Source organism: Triturus cristatus, chromosome 6 (assembly GCF_964204655.1).
Source record: "Triturus cristatus chromosome 6, aTriCri1.1, whole genome shotgun sequence".
Taxonomy (NCBI): domain Eukaryota; kingdom Metazoa; phylum Chordata; class Amphibia; order Caudata; family Salamandridae; genus Triturus; species Triturus cristatus.
Genome location: NC_140589.1, coordinates 536,485,521 through 536,508,112, shown reverse-complemented (window position 1 = coordinate 536,508,112; position 22,592 = coordinate 536,485,521).

Sequence of the window (22,592 nt, the reverse complement as noted above, 5' to 3'; positions counted from 1 at the left end):
TGGGCCTTTTTTTTTGATGGGTCAAGTTCAGGGCTCTGGGTCGGCTATGACGCTAGGAAGGAGGAGCATTCTGGTGTACATATGTTACAGTCACAATATACACCTAACAGTACAACCAATTATATCAGTAATTATAATAATAGCAGTATTATTAATCATAACAATAAATAAAAAGACCATAAGTAGCAAAAAGAGAAAGTGTCACATTTTTCCAACTAATAAACCTGCTCATTCTATCGCAGCAGATGCACACACCCCTAAATCCATTAAAAACCCACAAAACTACGTTATACAAAACAAATCTTTCACTTTTCCAGCTGTTCCCTTCCACTCCACCCCAAAAGACCCACCCCTTCCAAAATATCTAGAAAAAAAACACAGACACACATACACTAAACTAATCTATTTCTTCCCCAACTGGTTCCCCCTTGGCAACCCACAACAGACCCACCCCTCTCCTTACTGAAACAACCCTCCAAAACTTCAAGTATCTGCCTATGGTCCCCCTTGCCCTCCCTCAAGTCCTGGTTTCCTTTGAGTACCTTTCTAAGGATGACCTCTACGGTTGAGGATGGGTGGTTGTAGCTGCTATCTGGACCAATCCATTCAGCCACCTGCATCCTGCACCCACACTGGGCGATGGTACCTGGGGCGATGGTACCTTGCCCTAGTTCTGTCCGCTGGGCACTGGAAGACTGAATCACTATTGATGTGCTGCCTCTCTCTCCTTCTCCTTCAGTATCACCAGCTAGAAATACACCACCACTGCCACCTCTATTTTCTGGAGGTACAGCTGAGCTCAGCACCTGTATTCCCTGGGGCTACTGGTGGAGTTCAGGCTGCTTCTCCGACAGGTACAGCAGAATCTTGTTGTGAGGAAAGAGGGAAAAGAGAACATGAATTGTAGAACACATTGCAAGCAAATTTTAATAGACAGGCACACAGCCTTTTCAAATTCTCTAGAGCCACTGTAATTCTTTACCTGATTCTTTGGGACAGATGTACAGAAGGATTTAGCATTGGCAACCCCTCTGATTAAATCCTTTTTAATAACTACTAAGACCATTTAGTGATTCAGAAAAGGTTTTCCGAATCATCAAATGGGTTTATGAAACCATACCAAATAGGTATTTAGAAGGGTGTATTTAGGGCATCCTTTCCAAATGCTGATTTCTTATGGTATGTATTGATGTTCTGCAACCGAAATCTGGTCACTAAAATTACTAATTCACTGACACCTCAAAAGAGGAGGTAAGCCATTCACAAGTGGAAAGAGTTCTCCAAGTGGCCCCTTCCCCTTTGTGAACGTTGAAAAATACATATTTTAGGAGTAAGTAGTGGTCCTTGGGTCCACTGCTTAGTTCTAAAAAATGTTTATGATTTTTGTCGCTAAATACTAATGCATTTGGTAAAACTCAGTACTTAAATTATACACCCTTTTACCAACTGCATTGTTAGTACATCTAGCCCTTACTTCTGCTCTTCATATGTATGTATATCTGACTTTTTTTTAAGGTAGATAGAGGTGAGAGGCAAGTTGGAGAATATGCTGAAACCCATTTGTCAGAATTCATAGATCCTGGAGTCAAGCTACGCCTTGGAAGGTTCACTTCAGACAGTTTATGTGGAATTTACTTCTGCACAATATTACACTGTGTTGTGTGTACTGCTGCCCATGACTAATAAGGTCTTTGAACTGCAAGGTCACCCTTTCCGAATCACTAACAGTTGGAAACCCAGCCGCTTATTAATCAGGCTAAATGTGTCTTGTTTTGTGCTGGTTTGAAATGTTTGTTCCCATTACACTTGCGGATTATGAGTCAAAGCGCCTCCTGTGCATATGTGGTGCTGGGATGGCATGCTGTAGGACTCTCTTTTCTTTTCCCAGGTCAACTGTCACTAGAGTCAGTGTACACACTTCCCTACATTTTCAGGCAAAGGGATTAAAATAAAACAGATCTCCAGGTTACCGTAATTAGAATCACTTTGCCAGGAGATGTTGCTTGATATTTACCAGTTTGTATTACAAAACATAGTAAATACACTGACAAGAAAACACTTCCATGGCCTCTTTATTGCTTATTCTCTTTTTCAACTCTGTGAATGATATATGGCCTGCTGCAGCATCTTCTGCACGTTTAGTTCTAGTGCCATTGACCAGTAATACTGTTGAAAAAAGACGGCGTTATGCTTTCTCAACATCTTATTTATTGTTTCCAGTACCACCACCAAAATACAGCCTGCCAGTGGTGAGAATGGTTTTCTTCCTGGTGTCAAAATGGCCCAAGGTAGGCATTTTACTTATGGCCAGCTTCTCTGTGTGGAATGCTGACTGACACTCCTGCGTCTATGTAAAATGGACTCCATTTTTGAGTAAAACTCTAATGGGCTCCACTGCCCTGGCAAATAATTTAATAAACTTGGAGCAGAATTGGCAAGTCCTAGGAGGGTCCTCAGCTGATCTTTGTTTGCAGGAACATGGGAACCACCAATACTTCCAACCAGTTCTAACTAGGGCGGAATACCTACTTCAGATATAACGTGACCTAAAGAGGTGACGGATGTCACTCCAATCTTGTATTTTAGCTCTTTAACAGTAAGCTCTTTCTCTTCTAGTCTCATCAATATGTTTCTCAAGATCATATCATGCCTCTCACATCCTTGTCATAGATAAGGATATCATCTTGGAAAAACATAATGTTAGGTATCTCCCCCAGAACCAACTTAATTATCCTTTGGAAGCAGACTGCAGCAGAAGCCAACTCAAATGGCATTCTTAAGCAGCGGTAGACTCCAATGGTGTCACAAACAAAGTCAGCTCCCTAGAGTTCTGATGGAGTTGCGCCCGGTGGTAGGCTTAGAAGAGGTCAAGAATAGAGAAAAACCTCACCCCTTTTAGCATGGTGAGTGTTTCTGAAATATTAGGGAGTGGTTGGCAATCCACTCACATGCATTTGTTGAGACATATCAAGTCCAACCACATTCTGATGGACTTCCCCCATCATTTAGTGCCAAAACTACTGGCGCCAACCACTTTGATGCTTGAATCTTTTCAGTCCCCTTCACTTTCAGTAATTGGGTGGGAGCCAACCTTGCACCAGAATGGAAAAGGTTGGTGGGCCAGGCGATGTCATCGGAGGGTACACTGGACCCTCCAGGGCCATTTTAGGAAGGCAGATACCTGGGTCATACTCTTTGTCCGCTTCCGCATGCCCAGGACAGTTCTGCCCAGCGGCTAATATTTCCGACTTCAAAAGAAAACATAGGAGTTAACACGGGCATCGGAGTGCAGGTGACAGGGATCGCAGGTTGGTGTACCGTCGAACTTGGGGAGGGGGCCACACTGTGCAGCCATGCTTGTTGGCAGTTTGGGAATTGCATATTTAGCATTTAATTTACATTTAAAGTACAGAGGATATTCTGCTTATGAGCTACCGGTTTGATTTGCACACTTTTGCATGTTTTTTTGTGCATTGGAGCATGACTGGGAGTAGGTGAGAACCGCCATTGTCCAGCATGCCGTGGTGTGAGCTGGGGTGGTGGCCGCTCCAAGTGGTGATTCCCTGGGCGACCGCTGGTTTATTCGTCTGTTTAACAATGTTCAAGTAGCCCCAGGGTGAGGGTGAGTCTCCCTGGCGGTCTGCAGCATGTGTATCTTTTATGTGGTGTGTGGAGACGGGCGCTTTCTTTTTATGGCGCAATGTCTTGAAGTTTAATGCAGATTCCACAGGTGTGCACGAGTCGCCCAGAGGTCTGCTGCTTGTTTTCCCTATGAAGCTGTTTTTCCTGATCCTTGGAGGGAGGCATCTGGCATAGGTGTGTTTATGCCCATCTCCCGTTTTCTATAGCATGTATGATCGACAATTTACAATACTTACTGGGCAGGCCTTGTGCGCACCTCGTGGGGCTAAACCAATTGGGTTGGGCGTTCAATTCTGACTGGGAGGACTGCACTACTTGAATTGTGTATTGGTGCATGCCGAATGTAATTTCCTGATTCCAGCTGTAACTTTGGTCACTGCAATTAGCGGGTATTAGCGGGGGCATGTTTATTTAAGGTGCAGAGCTCCTGCAGCTTGTCCTGAAGCAGCTTGTTTTTATGATCATACATCTTGTGCATTTCTTTTGGCACCGCAATGGGTGTGGGCTGTGGGTGCAGCGGGAGCCCTTATTAGAGGCATTGGTTAGTTAACGCCAGCTTGCTGGGGGGCCTTGAACCCTGGGAAGGGTAACACTGACAGCAAGGTGGAGGCGGTTCTGGAGGCTCGACTGATTAATCAATTGCAGGGACCTGTGGTTCGTGCCGTGGGTGCAGGTTTATAGCCATTGAGTTCTGCTTAGCCTACTGGGCTTGTTGGTGACCATGGACTGGGTTTTGGCATGGGCCTTTTTTCCTTTTTTGCTGACCACACCTAAGGGGCATGAGAAAAAGCTTTGAGCAGGATCACACAGTTTTCCTGAAAACCCCAGGTATATGTTTGCGTAGTTGGAGGGGTCGAGTCATGGGAAGCCCCCAGTCTCAGGGTGTTTTTTTGCTGTTACAGATGGGCCGAGAGCATGGCACCGATTTGGCGGGGATTCCCCTCTGGGGAGGCTAAGATACAAATAGGAACACACAGACCTGGGGGCGGGACCCCAGCTCTGCTAGATGTTTGTCCCTTTCTGCAGCAGTCAATGTTAGCATGCTGTCTAGTCCACTAATCAGGTGTCGGTACTGTGATACCAAGAGATTGCTAGAGAAAAAATCATGAAGGAGGTGCAGGAGGGGATGGTAGCAGGCCCTTTTCAGCCTGCTTCATGCCAAGAGCTGGTATGCTCCCCACTGGGGCTGGTCCCTAAGAAAGAGCTGGTTAAATTCTGACTGATTCACAATCTATGCTCAGGAGGTCCTTAGTTAATGACAGTCTGGACCAGGAGCAATGCGCTGTGCAGTACATTACTTTTGATGAAGCAATGTTCAAAATGCAGAAGTTGGGGAGGGGGCTTTAATGGCCAAGTCCGACATTGAAGCCACATTCTGTCTCCGGCCAGTGCACCGTTATGAAAATCGCTTGCTTGGTATTACTTGTGAAGGGAAATTCTTTGTTGATCTACGCATCCAAGGGGTGCTCCATCGCTTGTTTAAAACCTTCAGTAGATTCCTCGAATGGGCGGTAAAGGATCTAGTGGCATCTGAGGATATGATGCATTAACCTATATGATTCTTTGCTCATGAGCCCTCCTGACTTCCCGGCATGTGGGGAGGCCCTGCTGGGCTACCAACAGTTTGCAAAGACTTTTGGGATACCACCAGCTGGGAGTAAGACTGACGTTGCATTGCTTTCCTGGGTATTGAGATAGATTCAATGGCCGGGGTTTGTAGGCTTTCTCAGGACAAAGTATTGGCATTCAAGGCATCCATTGAAGCCTGCCTGGCAGCCATTGAAGCCTGCCTGGCAGCCAGGATGGTCACGTTGCATCAATTGGAGGTCCTGGTGGGGCAGCTAAACTTCTACCTGAGGGCAATGCCCATGAGAGGGTTTTTTTCTAAGATCAACGCCAGGGCTATGACGGGGTTCCAGGCCAAACACTATAACACCAGACTTTCCTCTAAGGTCAAGGAGGATCTCCTCACATGGACGAGGTTCTTGGATAACTTTAATGGCACCCTGTTGTGGCAACAACTGATGCAATTGAATGCTGAGTTGGCCCTCCACTCAGATGCAGCAGGCAGCATGGGGTTTGAGGCTGTGTTTGGCACAAAGTGGTGCATGCAGCACTGTCCGGAGGAGTGGGTGTCCTCTGGGCTCACTCGCAATGTGACCTTCCTGGAGCTATTTCCTATCATAGTGGCATTGCAGATTTGGAGCTCCAACTTGGCCAATAGAAAAATCATGTTTTGGCCAGACAGCATGTCAGAAGTTATGGCAATCAACAATCAGAGCGCCAACTGCCCTCTTGTGCTAAGCTTGCTTAATGTCCTCATTCACAGCTACCTCGCGCATAATATGAATTTTGTAGGAAATCATGTTGCTGGGATGGATAACGCAGTAGCTGAGTTGACAGAATTCAGAGCACTGTGGCCACAAGCGGACATGAAGATGTCAGACATCCACAAGGAATTGTGGAGGCTTGGTGCCCCATTGCCACTGACTCAATTGTAGCATCCCTGGCTCCCAAGACAAAATGTATGTACAAGTCTGCTTGACAGGCTTATGATTCATCCTTCAGCTCGCCTAATGCGGCTGGGTGATTTAACCCAGAGATGGAGCTGACATAACTCTATACCTAATTTCCTTTGTATTATCTTTCCTTGTCGCTTGAATGTCGTATAGTCACATAATATTATTACCCCTGCACTGCTTAATACGGCAGACACCATCACCATTACCAATCTAGTCCTTCTATTCCCACAGCCATAATAAGTATTCCAAAGTGGCCAACACCGCTGCTGACTTAGTCCCCCCTCTATTCTCACACATATAAGCCAGTCTCACTCACTCCTCAGATCAACTCACTGTTGCGTTTGGGGGCTCCCGTCATCGCATCACAGCATTGATACTTGCAGGCAAGTGTTACTCGTTGTTCCCCAGATTAATGATGACACTGTTTTCCCCCCTTTCTAGGCCTTGAGCCCGCTCCTGTATATTTTCTGACCCTGGGATTGAGGATTGTTCTCCGTACGACCTTCCCCGTGAATGCTACATACTTTTCCTTATTGTGAATTGTGCTTATATTTGCCTATGTAAATACACCCTTGGTACGTTTTGGTGCTTACTACCAGCTTACTTGTAAATTGTCCGATTGTTATGGTGCGTAATTTGGCTTTTCTATTTTGGATTCTGATTTACGACCTCTGTTTGGCTACGTGTATTATACCCCTTCATATCGGCCATCTGATTCTATCATAGGTACGTGGATATATAATTTTCTTATCTCATGGTATTTCCAGTCGCTCTATGCATGGTGTATGATAGCATACCAATTTCTTTAGACGTAGGATGTGGTATATTCTCCTTCTCATCCATTTTTGGTGCTGTTAATTGGCTTGTTCACTACCTATAGGGCAATTGCACCATTATAGGCATGTTTATTACACATATAATGCTTTAACTTGGTATAACTGCATTCTCTTGTTTAAAGTGGTACATATGTCTGATTTCTTCTTTTTTCTATTTTCCCCCTTTGTTTCTTCCCACTGTCCTCCACAAGAGGGTAAGATGACATGTAGTCTTTGCACGCCAATAAATGTAATTAGGAATGTATTTTGAAGTCCTGAGGATGATCCTACATTAAACACAGATTAAAACGTCATACACCATAAACATCCTGACCCTTCAAATATGTTTATATGACTTCTGGGAGCAGTAGTGTTCTCCTTGATGTAAATAAGTGACCCCCTTTGTGGATACAACTGATGGTCATTTAATGTCTCATGCCTGTTTGTTTTCATGTTTTTAACACCCGTTGAGGATTACCCCATTGGGGTTAATCTTCCACACATATATGGCTTTGATTGAAAGAGTACTACGCATTCATTCCTGATTACTACTGGATACTATTCTTGTTTCCAGAGCATTATGTATTCACTGACTATAAGGTCATTTGTTCCTGATAATACATTTCCTGGTTAGGGAAAGGGATGGTGGTAAATCGCTGTCCTTAGTTCAGAGACAGTTGTGGCAGTTACCTTCTTCGCTGGGTTACAGTGGGTTATGGACCCGACTAAGGATCCCAGGGTATGGAGGGCTATTAAGGCATGGGAGTGCATGGTCCCGAAAGATGGGAGTCTTACACCAGGTGTGCCTATCCCACTATGAAGCAGGGGTCTTCAGTCTCGCCTACGTGCTCAATTTCTTCGGGGCTTTTAGGATTTCCAAGCTAGAAGTTTCATCTAAATCGGGCCTAGGCACTGGGATTAATGTGTCTGATGTTGTCATGTTGGGGGCCTCCTTTGTGTGAGGTTCAGGTGATCCAAGACGGCCCCCTTAGGAAAGGGGACGTGTGGGTGATCCTAAGCGCTGCTCCGGATAACCCTTATTTTCCGTTGGTGCTGAACCAGGAGTTCCTGTGGGTGCAGCCTGAAGGCGAGTGTTCGAAACTGTTAGTGCACGTGGACTGAGCTCTGCTGACCCAATTCGAGTTTATGCAGATATGCAAGTGCTCCGTGGTTCTTCTGGGGGAGGAGATGTCACAGTTCACTTCTCATTCCTTCCGCATTGGTGCAGCCACCACTGCGGCCACCATGGATTTGAAAGAGGAAACTATCAAAAGGGTGGGCAGATGGAGGTCTGCATGTTTTGTGCTCTACGTGCCCCCTCACCTGGCCTAGGCAGGATAGAAGTGTCCCAAGTCCCACCTGCGTCAGTAAAACCGGTTCCTTTTTCTTTCTACCATCAAAGGACACAGGAAGTTGCATGTGTGCTGGTGTGATCACTCATTTATTAGCCGAGTTGTGCAACACTTTTGGGAATCTGGACTTGGAAGGGCACCACTGGCCGATTATTCAAGCCTCACTGGGTTGTTATTGAGGGGCTTAGGTTGAGGGCTCTACTCGATCACCTACTGCAAGCCATTGAAAAAGATGGATTGTCAACCCCAGACATCCTGATCATTCATGCACGGAGTAACAACATGGTCTCGTTGGGTAGGAGGGAGTAAGGGAGACTTTATCTCCACCATTTCGAGAGTTAGGAATAATTTGCTGACTGACATCATCCATCTTGTGGTGTGAGGAAATTCCAAGGTTAAAATGGCCAAGAAGCTTAACCATTCAATCCAGAAGATTCTAACAGGCTCCTCAATGGGTATGGTGCAACACAATTTATTCCAGGTATCTAAAGTAGAGTTGCTCCACAAGGATGGGGTGCACTTGTCTACCACGGGTCAGGAGTTATTTATCCAGACCATCTTAGGAGCCATTGCTGAGTGGAGCCAGTGTCGGAGGGGGGAGGGCGAGAGCACCAGTACACTCCTCACCCAGGGCAGGTTCCCTGGCAGCAAAATAGTGGGGGATACCAAGAAGTTGGATTATTTGACTGGACTGACCCCTGGACAGGGTGGCATTTGTCTGGGATCAGGGCCAGTGGGAGGGGGACGGACCTGCCGGTGGTCCTGTACTCACTTGTTCTACCCGAGATGCCCAGTTTTGGATCTTTTGGGGCTACAGCAGTTTTCAGGTACCCCGGTTGATGCATGTACTGGATTAGTAATTCCTCTACGGGATGGAAGGGTGGGGAAAAAATGCTACCAATGATTGCTTGTCAAATGCCTTCTATCAATTGTGCATGGATGTTCTGGGTGGAACTCGGGGGGATGGTGCAAATTGGTGCCTTCTGGCACAATGAGCACGGTGTATTTCATGACAATGTGTTCTTGATGATTGCTGTAAATGTAAATACGTCCTTTCCCCTAGTGCTACCTTTTTCCTTCTTGTATCTTATCACCTCTTACATGAATTTATGTAAAAAAGTTCTTGATGGACCTTTATACTTTTATGATCAAAATATAATGTGAAGTTGTCAATAAAAGTTTACGCCGTGGATGAACTACAAACTTGTTCTTGTCCTTTATGGTGTTTGGGTAGTGTTTGTGGGTATTACTGGTCGAGTTTCACATTGTGTGCATACTATGAGTTGGTGCTACCCACACATCGAGGCAGGGAGCCCATAGTTGTGCCACAGACGGGAACTCACCTTGTCCCAGAAGGGAAAAGGTTGGTGGCCCTGGCGATGACATCATCAGGTGCGCGGTGGACCCTCCAGGGCTATTTAAGGATGGCGGATACCTGTGTCATACTCTTTGTCCATTCCAGCATGCCCAGGTTGGTTCTGGCTGGCAACGATCATTACCCACCCACCCATCCCTTGACTGGAGGGGTCTCAGGCTGCAAAATAGCAGAGGATACCGAGAAGTTGGATTCGTTGACTGGACTGACATAGGGCAAGATGGCATTCGTTTAGGCACCGGTCTGGCAGGAGTGGGGACTGACCTGCCTGTGGTCCTGGACTCTGTTGTTCTACCCGAGAAGCCTGGTTTTGGATCTTTGGGGGCTGTGTCTGTGTCCAGGTACCCCGGCAGAGCTGATGTGAATAAAAGGCTACGCCGTGGATGAACTACAAATTTGTTATTGTCCTTTCTAGTGCATGGTAGTTGGGTAGCAGTTGTAGGGATTACTGAGTGAGTTGAACATTGTGCGCACATTATACATAACGTTCCTAGCAGCAACTATAACTGGAGATGTAGTAGGATGCATGTTGTAGGAAGAGTGCCAACATGGTTGCGTGGTACTAATGTGTGGATGTTCCCAAAATGAGCAGCCACAAGCACACAGAACAGGCTATGTATTCAATAAACTCACAAGACAGCCTACTGTTAGTGTAGCACATGCACAGCATCTAAGTGCATGACTGTATATTGAGCCAACAGACAGACAGTATCACAAGCCATGTGTATTGTTTTTTGATTCTCCTCTAGGCTTTCATTGTGTTCCAGTGATGCTTAACCATGGTGAGCAAAAGAACGATGGATTTAGGCCCAGATCTCTGTACTGGGGTGAATGTATGACATTGTTCTGCATTCTGTCCATCAACTGTTGCTGAAGAGGGGTGAAACCCCGAAACCGGTCCTAGGATGCTTGGTTCCAGTCCAGGGAGGACCTACCTTGGCAGTTCGGGCTGGACTGTTCCCATGAGGCACAGGGTCAAGACTGATTTGCATATAGCTGGGTTCAAACTGGAATGGCATGGTGAGCAAAAAAACAATGGATTTAGGCCCAGATCTCTGTACTGGGGTAAATGTATGACATTGTTCTGCATTCTGTCCATCAACTGTTGTTTTTGCATTTGTCACCCCGAGTGGGACGGGTATACTCAGACATGAGTCCCGTGCTCTCCATGCCACTGGAATCAAGCTATCCTGGCTGAAGAGGGCTGAAACCCTGAAACCGGTCCTAGGATGCTTGTTTCCAGTCCAGGGAGGACCTGGCTTGGCAGTTCGGGCTGGACTGTTCCCATGAGGCACAGGGACAAGACTGATGTCCATATGGCTGGGTTCAAACTGGGATGGCATGGTGAGCAAAAAAACGATGGATGTAGGCCCAGATATCTGTACTGGGGTGAATGTATGACATTGTTCTGCATTCTGTCCATCAAATGTTGTTTTTGCATTTGTCACCCCGAGTGGGACGGGTATGCTCAGACGTGAGTCCCGTGCTCTCCATGCCACTGGAATCAAGCTATCCTGGCTGAAGAGGGGTGAACCCCCAAAACCGGTCCTAGGATGCTTGGTTCCAGTCCAGGGAGGACCTGGCTTGGCAGTTCGGGCTGGACTGTTCCCATGAGGCACACAGTCAAGGCTGATTTGCATATGGCTGGGTTCAAACTGGAATGGCATGGTGAGAAAAAAAACGATGGATTTATGCCCAGATCTCTGTACTGGGGTGAATGTATGACATTGTTCTGCATTCTGTCCATCAATTGTTGTTTTTGCATTAACCATAGTAGCGCAGACCAGCTAGCTGCCCCATGAAGTGGCTTGTCTAGCATCCATTGTAAACACTCCTGGCAGTGAGTTGGAAAATATCTATGTGAGTTAGGCATCTGCACAAATCCATTGTACTGCCCGCCCCAGGGTAAGAAATGGTTCCTGCTCCCTATAGGCCAGCTGTTTTGCTGTGAAATGAATCATCAGAGAGATGAAGTGATTTCAAAGAGATTTCTCCTCACATCTGCCTAAATGCACACCAAGGAGTGGAGAAGATGTAAAGTAGAATTGAGACATGTGCCATGTGAGGGTAAGGAGGTGCAAGAGGAGAAAAAAATAGATATATTAGGGGCTCGCAGAAATAGAGTCAAAGGGAGATAGAAGCCACAGGAGGAAGAGGACAAACTAGGAAAAAATGACAAAGCCAGAATGACCCGTAGTGATAAGTACATCCCATTCTACATAATGAGGTTTAGGAAAGCTGTCCATAAGAAAATGGATTAGTAGGAGGAGTGTGCAACATTCATGTATTTACCACATACGTAAAATCTTCCAAAAATTACACAAAATTTAAAGTAATGCAAAATGTGTCTCACTGTATTTTGATGCAAAGATGGATTTCGCTTTTAAAAATTCATGAAATGGCATGATACATTCACACATTATGTATGTGGCAATTTTAAATATGAAGTCACATTTTGACTCCAGCCTGATCTTGCCTAGCTGTGTTCCTTCATGTTTCCTATTCCATTCAGCTCCATCACATGATTCCTGACCACCTCTTCCTTTTTTCACACTTCATTTTCACTTTTAGTACAGTTTTTTCTGACCCTCTGTTTTTTTCACTTTTTCACCTGAATGCCTGTTTTGATTGTTTGTTACCACTCACCCTTCCACCCTGCTTATGGCAAAGGTAGGCAATGGGCCAATGGAGGCTGCAGGCACAGCAGCCATCCATCCTAAGTCAGCACAAGGTTGTTTCCTCATTAAACATCTTTTCAGAGTAGGAGGTGGCGACACCAGTGTTTGTTGCACAGCGCCACACCTCCTCCTATAGGCAGCAGGTGTAAGGCGGAGCAATGGAGTGGTGTGTGCAGTGGGATTTGGAGGGGGCAATGGAATGCGGAAAGAGCATGACCACTGGAATTATTGCTATATGCCAATAGTTGTCAAAAACCATGCTGTCCAGCCCGGTTAGCTCTGGTAATTTTGCATGATATAGTAAAATAAATTGTGCAGCATACATTAGAAAGCACCAATGTATTCTGTGGCAATATATATAGCTTTGCAGTCTAGTCATTTTCTAAGAACATGTTAAGTTTCTGGTGATGGAATGTGTCACGCTGAAAAATTATTTATTTAAACCTTTCTATTTCTCTTTTTTCTCCATTTGAGCTGCAGGCCAAGTAGATCAGAGGTACCTTTCCGGCCCTCCATACTACCTGCAACCCAGTTAGCGGGCCCAGTCTCCCCACACTAGCTGCCTGGATTTTCCAGTTCCGTAAGTCCAAATTGTTTGTTTTGCCTTTCAACTGCCGAAAGGTGTTTGTTCTGTTGCCCCTTGTAATTATTTCTGCACTGTCTTAATTGTGAAATCCTTTTGTGTTTCACTGCTGTACTGTTTATCCATCCACCGCTTGACCATTTGTCACAACCCCAGCCGGTTCTCACCGGTCCCACCTGCGCCATGTTTGTGCCTACACCCCTGACCTCCCCACTCCCCGACAGTCCCTTCCACCTCCACGACTACTTAATACTTAATGGAGTCAGCAGCATGGCCAAGCCACAGGCGAACCAGAGGCAACCCTGTCTGTGCATGTCCGTACCCATTGCCAGCAATTCCACAAGTACTCCACAGCAGAGTTCTGTTCTCTGGACCCTGCACACAACAACAACCACAGTGGGACCGTTCACCTGCATCCACTGCTTCTTCAACACGATCACCACACTGCCGAACAGCACCATACCACCAACAGACACCAACCCCCCTCAGATTCTGGATCATGACAGATCACTCTGCAACACCATTTCCACCCTTGCCTCCTACATAATCTTCATCAATGAGACCTGGCTCACCCCCTCATTTGTCCCTGACATCACCACAGCAACCCCAACGGGGTACATTATGAAACACCGAGACCATGCCAAGAGACACGGAAGAGGCATTGCCATCATACACGAGGAATCTGAGGTGTTCAAGTTGATGTGGTATGATTAGCGCAGTATATCTAATGATAGTACGATTAGTTATAGTGTATTCAAGGGTCCGAAATTCCCGTTATGCTTAATACGACAAAAAGGGCCGAGAACAGAACAGCCTCCATTTTGGACTGTGACTCTCTCGTTAGGAATCACATGGTCTCTTCCGCCCACCATCTGCTCCCCCCTTTCGTACATTTGTCAGGAGACAGGCTGAATTGCTGAGAAGCAAGGTCACATCTGCTAAAAGGGAGTATCAAGCAAATTCCTCCAGACCTGGGATGAGAAGGGAGTCACCCCGTCGACCTTCTCTGTAAAGATAGTAACCCCTTTGTACGTGTAACCGAAACTGGATATAGGCATGAGCTCATTAGGAGCGCCAGGACTAACTGGTACTTTTCCACGTATAAGGTTTTGTATGCTGAACTGATAATGTATAAAAGTGTGTTACTGTCAAGGAGCCAGCATTCCTCGGCGCACCTGATGGGTGAGGATCGACGAGGCTCCTCTATATAGAGTTCTGTGGTGGCCAATAAACGCTTGAACCTTCCACGTTGCCAACTGCTCCTTATTTGACTTAAGATTGCGGGCCAGTGGTAAGTGTGGCCCTTGGAATAATTATTTGGACACATCAAATCCATCACTTGCACCATCTCTGACGATGACACCATGTCCACCATGGAACACATAAACTTCCAGCTCCACTCTGAAGACAAAATCCCCATCAGAGACACCCTCGCTTACAGACCACCAGGAGTGTAAACCGGCCACAGCAATGCCATAGCCAAATTCATTACCCTTCTCGCTGTTGAATCCAAACACTACGCCTTCCTTGGCGACCTCAACTGTCACCTGGATGACCTTGCCGACACCAACACCATCGACCTCCTGGAAAGGCTAGCCATCATCAGCCCCAAGCAGATCATCACCAACCCCACACACAGAGCAGGACATAGGCTAGATTCCATCTTCATGTCCAGCAACAGAATCAGATACAGCCACTCAACAGAACTCACCTGGACTGCCCTCGCCATAGTACACTTCACCCTCACCATCCACTGCACACTACCCCCACCCGAGACAACGTACCCTACTACAGCTGGACCAAAGTAACTTAACAGCGATGGACAGACACCCTCACAACCTCCCAGCCAAACATCATAACCAACTTGGACCAAACGGTAAATAACTTCAACATCTGCATCACCAATGCGGCCAACCAAGCCCCACCCACCAAACCACCCAAAAGGAACATGTAAATCACTGGAAAGGAAATGGCGAACCAGTAAGAATGACACCGACAATGCAGCCCTCAATAGCTACCACCGCCAGCTCACAGACATGAAAAAGGAGTCGATCACACGCAGCATCGAGACCGGCATCAAACAAATCATGGACTTCTTTACCATCATCAGAGAACTGTCTTGCCCTCATACAGAGAAATTGCTATCCCTCCCATAAATCTGTGACCCCCTTGCCGCCCTCATACTCCTGGACCTCTCCGCAGCCTTCAACACCACAGACTCATCCAGTGACTTTGCCAGATTGGAATCATAAACAGTGCACTCAGATGGATGGCATCCTTCCTCACAGATCGCACCCAGAAAGCCCGCCTCCCCCTCCACCTTGTACCCCGAGTGCACCATCTGCAGAATACCCCAAAGCTCATCCCTCAGCCCCACCCTCTTCAACATCAACATAACACCACTCGCAGATATCGTCAGAGCACACAACATAAACATCATCTCCTACGCCGATGACACCCAACTCATCATCTCACTCTCAGAGAACCCCACCCAGACAAAGACCAACTTCTACAACTGCATGATGAACGTCGCAACATGGATGAGAGACTCAAACTGAACACGGGCAAGATGGAAGTCCTCATCTTTGGTAGACACCTGGCACTCCGGAACACCTCCTGGTGGCCCACTGAGCTCAGTCTCACCTTCACACCAAGAGACCATGCCCACAACCTCGGCCTTGTACTAGACAGTGAACTCTCTGTGAAACACCGGGTAAACACTTTCACCTCTGCCTTCTTCTACATGATCAGCATGCTCCAAAAGATCTTCAGATGGCTCCCCATCAGCACCAGGAAAACTGTGACACAGGCCATCATCACCAACCAACTGAGACTACGGCAATGAACTCTATGCCGGCACAACATCCGAGCTCATGCAAAGACTACATACAATCCAGAATGCATCAGCCAGGCTGATCCAATGCCTGCCCAGGAGGACTTAAGTAACCCAGCACCTCAAAGACTTCCACTGCCTCCCAGTCCAGAAGAGGTGTCAGTTTAAGCTCTTGATCTACGCCTTCAAAGACCTCCACAACACAGGGCCACATACATGAACCACTGCCTGAATTCCCACCAACCATCCAGAAACCTTCGCTCCGCTCCCCCTTGGACAGACTCCATGCATCCGCTGCAGCCACACTGGAGGGCACATCTTCTCACCCCTCACCGTCAAAGCCTGGGCACGCTCCACTTTCGCACCTCACCCTCTGTGAACCACCTGAGGAAGGAACTCAAGACCTGGCTCTTTGAATGAAACCTGCAAAACAGCACCTGGAGACCCCCCTGGTGTGACAAGTCATGCTCTACAAATATCAATTGATTGATAAAATTATGCAGGTGCTTGTGGTGGATTAAATATGGCATAGTACTGCAAATAATACTTATGTGAATAATGTCTAAGTTATAGGGACATGGGGCCTCATTTAATAAATATACATTCAGTAAAAGTGGTTGCGATTTACACATCAGATGTTATCGAATGCATTTGTAAGTTGAGAACCATCCTATGTATTAATAGGTCTGTTTTCAAAAAGCAGAATTAATATGATTGGCTACTATCAAAGACATGAAGGCCTGTTGGAGTCAGAAAACCACCATGTCTGGGATGGCTTTTGAAAAAAGCAATCTTTTTTTAACCCCTTGTGTGCCCATGACGAGCTGGACTCGTCATGGGCTGCGGTTGCGCTGTGCCCATGACGAGTCCAGCTCGTCATGAACCCCACCCGCTAATGCAACGGCCGGCACAGGGCGGGGAAAGGGCGTGGCACACAAGGGGTTAAATGCATCGTGATGTGTTCAAAAAGAAAACAAAATAGTTTATAAATATTGTTTATGTATTTGACCCGTGGACTACTGCCTACTTCTAAAAAATGTTTTTTTAAACTTTCACAAACGGGAAGGGGTCCGTCTTGGACTCCTTCCCATTTGCGAATGGGTTAACACCTCCTTTGAGCTGATGGCAAACTATTAATGTTTTGTACATGGATTTCATTCCCAAAACACTAATACATATCATAAGGACTCAGTATTTGGAAGGGACACCCTCAACAAACCCCTTCCAAATACAAACCCATTTAACTATTCAGAAAGATTTATCAAATCATTAAATGGGCTTTGTATATTTTAAAAAGGGTTTTTGCAGTTGCAAACTCTCTGATTTATTTTACTAAACGTTACACTCTGTTGAGGGTTACAAGAAATTACAAAATATAAACGATCTCAGTAGCTTCATTTTCAATATTTGTGGTAATAGTTATGAGTATCGAACTCACAGAAATAGTAGACTACTACAAGCTAAGAATTTCGTTATAAATATAGATACCGCGAACTCAGTTACGGATGCTAGTATACAGTAGTATCTTTAATGTAACCAATATAGATTCATCATATTTTATGGAGGTAGATGGAAAAGGTTTAGCAAGTTGATAAGTGGCAGACTGGGTTCACCTAATGTTATCACTGCAAGAGACAATCACCACCATATGGATTCACCATAAGATTTGCAGTTACCGACCACAGTCAGTACTTGGGGCAATTAAGTGGTTATGGTTCCCAACATAGGGCCTAATTACAATGTGGGGCAGACAACACCGTTGCGGTGCTGACACCGACCGACCTCCGGTCAGTGGTCCCAACACCGCGATTACAATGTGACGGCACATAGTGTGGGCTCATACTCCCATTTGTCTGTGGGATCTTGTGCTGTGGGCATAAGCCAGCTGTATCATAAGCTCCCATAGACAAATCGGAGAATATGTTCATAGCTGCACCCCGTGGCAGGCACCTCAGGGTGTTTCCACACAGAGCAGGGATCAAAAGAGGGGCACCTTGGCCCCGAACCAGAGGCTGCAGGGTGAAGGGGACCCTGCTAGGGGCCCCCAATGTCGCTTTGCTACAGGCTTTCCATGTCAGAAAGCTCGACATGGAAAGCCTGTTGTAAGCTGACATCATAATTCCTACGGCAGAAACGCCTTCCATAGCTATTATCTTCCGGTCTCCGACTGGATGACGTGCTCCTTGAGCCCATTGGAATCCAGCCAGAATGACCAGCCGGTTTCAATTTCAACCACCTGCATCGTAATGCGGTGGTTGAAGGCTTTTCGTCTCTCATCATAACAAGGGCAATAAACTCTACACTAAAAGGCTCTGCCCAGTGGTGGTTTTGATGATATTTCGCAATGTAAGAATTCTAGTGGCAAAATACTCTATGCTGGCAAGGCACCTGCACTTTAATTTAACTAATATGTGTATTCCATGATTTGCATTTGTCATTTTCTTACTTGCAATCAGTGGATTGGACTATCATACCTAATATTAATGAATTATACTAAGAAAAGTTTGCAAAAATGTGCTCTGTAAACGTGGGCAAGCTAAAGAAATAAGTTAGCAAGCTTGCTTTAGTTTGAACATGCATCTGGCACAATATATTTTATACTTTGTCTTGGCAGTATCGAAGGCTGTTATCCCATTCCCGAGCTGAATTCAAGTACATTGGGGCTTATTTAGAAGAAAGTGCAGCAGCACCGCACCACAAACCCTTTGGCTGTGCCACGCTGTAGCACATTCAAAACACAGGGATACATTGGGCCTCATTTATGAAAAGTGACGCATCGCTGCGTGAAAACAGCGATGCGTCACTTTTCGTTGCGCCCTTCTTGCGACATGCTGGATGCGTCATATTTACAGTATGACGCATCATGTTGCAAGGAGTTACATATACGTCAGTATTTCTGATGTATCTGTAGGCACAAAAATGATGCATTGCTGGAGTGTGTCAAAAAAGTAACGCAACTCCAGCAATGGGTCATTTCACATGGGCAAGTCCCATTTCAAATGTGCCTGTGTCAGTCTTGTGCCTGCTGTGAGGCAGGCGTAAGATTTTGACGCATTTGCATCCTAGAAGTGACGCAGTGAAATGTCATAGATTTCACAGTGTCACTTCTACGAGGCTTACTTGCGTCAGAACACCCACCCTGCATACATTATACCTGGCGCAGGTATATTGTGACGCAGGGGTTTTCAAAGTGAAGCATCTACTGAGATGCGTCTCTTTGTAAATATGACACAACATGGCGCATTTTTTCACGTCGCTGGTGCGTCATAGAAAGCGACGCACCGGCGGCGCAAAAGGGGCGCAAGGGCTCATAAATAAGCCCCATTATATTTACAATATGACAAATCCCTGTGCGTTCCCCTGCACTTTACTCGTTGTGGGAGGCATAGGAATCTGATGTATTTCCAGCTTTACAAAGCACTGTAAATCTGGGAATGTGTCAGGGTCTATGGATGTTGCATGGTAACACCCACAGCAATACCCATGAAATTCCCCTTTCATGCAGAGTAATGCATTAAAGCGCCCATATTTACAAGGCCACGAAAAGTCACGCAGGGTGATTTTACGTGGCCTTGTAAATATGGGCAGGCACACTGCGTGGCCTCTGAGTCAATAAAAATTAAGCACCAGTGTAAATGAGCCCATAGCATATCAAAGAAGCTTCCTTAAAATGTAAATAGCCTTTTATTTTCAACTGGCAGGACTCTTTCGTGACAAAGAGACAGGGGCGTAATGCAGTTGCATTCAGCATCTGAGGCAAGGGGGAAGGCGTGGGCGGGTAATCCTTCAGAGATTCGCTATGAAGCTCAAGTCTAATGGATCTATGCAATTTGAGAGGCTCTATGGCCCCTCATTCCATACTGCAGGGGAGCCCCACAGGAGCGCCCGTCCAGGTAAGAGTGGTGGGACGGTGGGGCCGGATTTGGGGGGATTCGACAGACGACCATGAGGGAAAAATAATGAATTAATTAATTTTCCCTCATTGTTGTCTGTCGAAATCCCTCCCCCCCCCTTTCATCCTCACCAGTCTTACCTGCATGAGCCGCGGCTGGAACCCCGTGATGTTGGGTTACGCCACTGCAAAGTGGTCTTCAGGAAAAAAAAAATATTGACTTGGATGTTGTCAGAAAGCTTTAGTTTTAAAGACAATCATATTTCACTCGGGATGTAGAATATACTGTTATGAATTGCAGTGGTAAATGTAGAAGGAAGATTTAGGTGTGATATGCATTCCTTTCTGACTTAATGTGACACAAATTACTTTCTCATCTGGCTGTCTTGGCACTAAACACCTAATATGTTTTGTCGGATAGAGCTGTGCTGCAAAGTAAGGTAATGTGAAAAATTGTCAGTTCATCCTTGATGTGATGCCTCATTTTCCCACATGCACATCTACACGAGGTGCGCATCATTTGTGCAGCAAATTGATGCGTTGCTCAAACGGAGTAACATATGGCTTGAACACAAGTCTTGCTCGCTTTATAGCAAAGAAGAGATCACCCTCTAGCGGCAGGAAACTATGAACGTTTTCCAATCACAATTCTCAATTCTCTGAACAGGGTGAACCTTGTTGACCTTGGATTTTTTCTTTTCGTGATAAAGGAGAGACTAGGGAATGACACAGAGTGGATAAAGCGATTTCGAACAAACAATTAAATCTTAAAAATGGTACAAGAAAAATTAGCCCATGTCGGTATGCTACTTGTGTACAAAAACGTTTTCATCTCATTTTCTTCCGGTATGATTTTAAACCTTGAGAAGAACAACTATATTGTAGTGTTTAAATGCACTTAAAACTTTCTTACATAAACTGCAGTTTTTAACATGTCTTCTAATAAATTAAACATTGGTATATCAACATCAGTCATAAACACAACGACAAATGACAAATTATTGGAGCATTTTGACTATTGAATAAAAAATGTAAATAAAACACATACCAGAGCAGTGTCAGCCATCGGGTACACAAGTAGGTCTAACAATACTGGAGCTACTAAAACAAAATAAATACCATATACACAAAATTAAAATACAAACAAAAGAAACAAAGAGCCATGTGATGCACTTTTTATCATTTTTGGAGTTTTATAAAGCTTTGTTATTTAGGATTCTTGTCAATTTCTAAGCAGAAGCAAGCATTAATGTAGTGGGTTAGGATGTTAGTACAGTGATTTTGGGGATACAAGTAATCAGTAGTCAGCCTCGTACAAGCTGATAAATACAAGTCCTTAATTAAGGATTCTGAGGGCCTTATTTATGAGAAGTGTTGCATTGCTGCAACAAAGTAGCAATGAGACACTTCGCAGTGCGCCCTCCTTGCGACACCATGGATGCTCCGTATAAACAGTACGGGCATCTTTTTGCAAGGAGTTACAGATATGTCAATATTACTGACGTATCTGTAGGCTCAAAAGTGACGCATTGCAGGGGTGTGTCTGAAAACAGACGCAACTCCAGCGATGTGTCCTTTCACATGGGGCAAGCCCCATGTGAAAGGGTCTGTGTCACCCCTATAGGCATAAGATATTGACACAATGGCGTCCTAGAAGTGGCGCACTGAAATCTTATAGAATTCAATGCACCACTTCTACGAGGCTTTGATGTGGGGGAACGCACACCCTGCAGACATTATACCTAACGCAGATATAATGTAGCGCAAGGGTTTACAAAGTGATGCATGTGTCTAGATGCGCCACTCATAAATATGAAGCAGTGTGGCACATTATTTATGCCACCGCAGCATCACAAAACGTGATGCAAGGGCGGCATAAAGGTGACGCAGGGGCTCATAAATAAAGCCCTGAATGTATCAAAACCCACAGTGTGTGCATTGGCTTGTGAGGCTAATGTAGTATGTCTCTGGCAGGTAGAGACCATTCTGAAAGTGGCACAAACTTTCCTACCTCCAGCTTCTGTATTTTCGAGGGTCAGGGCCAAATGACAAAGGCCAACCAAAGGGCTTTACACTTACAGTAATAAGAGTTCTCCACCCCGGGCAAGATCTTGCTCAGGTGGTTGTCATGACGATAGCACTTGAAGCAGCTAGGCTTTTACTTCTTGCACTAATTTTCCTTCTCCTTCAGGGTACAACAATAGCATGTATTTTCCAATAAGATTCAAGGGCATTCTTCTTCAGGTACCATTCAGTTTCTTGGTAACCAACACCCATAGTGTTCACACTGTCTCCATGATGCGTGCTAAGGATTTGACTTACCCAAAAGATAGGTTACATAAAGACAACCTGTGGGCTCACAGAGCTGAGAAAACAGAGAGGGGTCTCACCGGCCCATCTGTGACTATTATATGGGCCTTGGACAGTCGGGAGGCTGTACCAGACCTGCCAGAGTTCACATCAGAGTTAATATAGGTGTTTTCCTCAACTAGCTCTGAAAAGTCACTGAAAACAACGATGGATATTGTCTGTTAGCCTTCTTTGTAACAATTGCAGACAATTTTTTCAACAACTATTTGAGCATTATCAAAGGTTAAAAACAATTTAAAAAAACTGAACCCAAAGATAGTACCTAATAATATAAAAATAGCCTAATTAAATTCTACAGTATTCTCTGCCATTCTGAGATAATGTACCCAATCCCCGTATACTTCTCTCTTACTGTGCACAGCCCTTGCTTTCTCACCTCTGACGACCATCGGAGTGTGCCTCAACACTGCATTTTGGTCTCCAGCAACTGTGTATGACACAGGCTACCTATACTTTTTAACAATTGTCAAAAAAAGTCAATAGACAGTTTGTGTTGCTCGGCTTTTTCAAGAAAATGAATCTGGAGCACA